This window comes from Panthera tigris, chromosome E3, assembly GCF_018350195.1.
Source record: "Panthera tigris isolate Pti1 chromosome E3, P.tigris_Pti1_mat1.1, whole genome shotgun sequence".
In the NCBI taxonomy this organism is placed as follows: Eukaryota; Metazoa; Chordata; class Mammalia; order Carnivora; family Felidae; genus Panthera; species Panthera tigris.
Genome location: NC_056675.1, coordinates 40,435,175 through 40,436,835, shown reverse-complemented (window position 1 = coordinate 40,436,835; position 1,661 = coordinate 40,435,175).

Here is a 1,661-nt window from a genome sequence, read left to right as displayed (position 1 = left end):
GGACAGAGAGGTCGGGAGGCCAGCAGAGTGGTGCCTGAGGGGTGGAGAGGACCAGCACCCATGTGCAGCCTCAGCACGCTGTGACAGCATGGGACCCAATCTGTGCAGGGGGTCCCCAAGATCCCCAGATGGATCCAGGCTTATGCACAGTAGGTGCACCCTGGCTATTTGGTGCTGCCGTTAGCCCAGCTGTCTGAACCCCCCCCCCCAACCCCCCAGGGTGTCAGCCTGTCCTTCCCGGACAACCCATCATGGGGCCTGGGGGCCAGGGTGCCGCCTTAGCAGGAAGCTGATTTCTGTTTTTCTGCAGCCAGACCACAGCAGAAACACTTGTTACTGCTGAACCCATTAACTGTAATTATGGCGCTCTCGGCGGGAACATAATTACCCTGGTGGCCTGGCACCGTGCCGGACTGTGCCCTGCTGGCCCTGACCCGCTCTTGCCCCTGCACTGTGCCTTGCTGGCTCTGCCCCTGCCCAGGAGGCTGGGGGAGACAAGGGCACGGGCTGCTTCCAGCCCCTACAGAAGAGTCTCCTTCATGCCCCGTGTCTCTGACCCCGTTCAGCTCCCCAGGCCTTATCCCCACCGTGCCCCAGGTTCTGGGCACCTAGGCCATTGCTCTCCTCCCTTTGTTCTCCAGCTCAGGCAGCCCCACAGAAAGCCCACCTCAGAGGTGGGTCCAGGGATTCGTGCCGTGGGGATGACATGGGGTGGGGCGGTGCACAGAGTACCGCCAAGCCCTCCGGGCCACGAGGACTGCGTGCGTGCGTCCACAGGGTTTGTGTGGAGCCCCCGTCCCCTGTGCTGTCTGGCTCTCTCCCCATGCCTCACACAGGGCTCCCTGAGTTCCTGGGGATCCAGCTGGGCTGGGTGTAGGGATGCACCCTTCGCAGAGACAGCTACGGTGGGCCAGGCCACTGTGCAGCCTGCGTGGGGCCCCAGCGCCACCTGGTGGCTGCTCTGAGAATGCCCGGGAGTTCTCGCCGGTCTGGGTGGCCGAGGTGCAGAGTACCTGGGGGTGGCTGCTGACCCAGCTCCCGAGGCCCCCACGCCACCTGGACGCTCTCCTGCCAGCAGGACACTCTTGGAGATGGCCGGTCGCTGCAGGCCGCTTGGGGTGGCCTCCCTGGCCCCCATCCATCCAGGCGCACAGGAGGGCTGCGGGTCCTCCACGCACAGTCGCTGAGCTGAGCTAAAGCCCGCGTCCGTCATCCCAGCTGCTGTGGTCAGGGCACCCCGCGCCTGCTGGCATCACGTGGGGTTTAGCGTGGAGTCCCCCTCATGGTTCGTGTGCGTCCGCAGCATGTGTTGGTGTCCCGGCTGGGCACCGAGTGTGTGGCCTCACTCTGGAACACCCGAGCTGGGGGGGAGAGCCTGGCAGAGGGGCCGCAGCCGTCATCCACAGCGCGGGGGTGGCAGCAGTGGCCCACGCGGGGATGCAGCGGTCACTGCGCGCGGTGGCCAGCGCCAGGGCTCTGCCCCTTGAGGCCTGGCCGACGGGGTGGGCGCGGGGGCTGTTGAGGGCTCGGCACGTGACGTGCCTGTAGGCACCGTGGCGGCCGTAGGGGTGCCCCCGCCCCCTGCCCTGCTGCCCCGCGGCCGTCTCCGCCTCCAGCGTCCACCCTTAACTCGACCGCCTGCCGCACGTGGTTCGAGCACG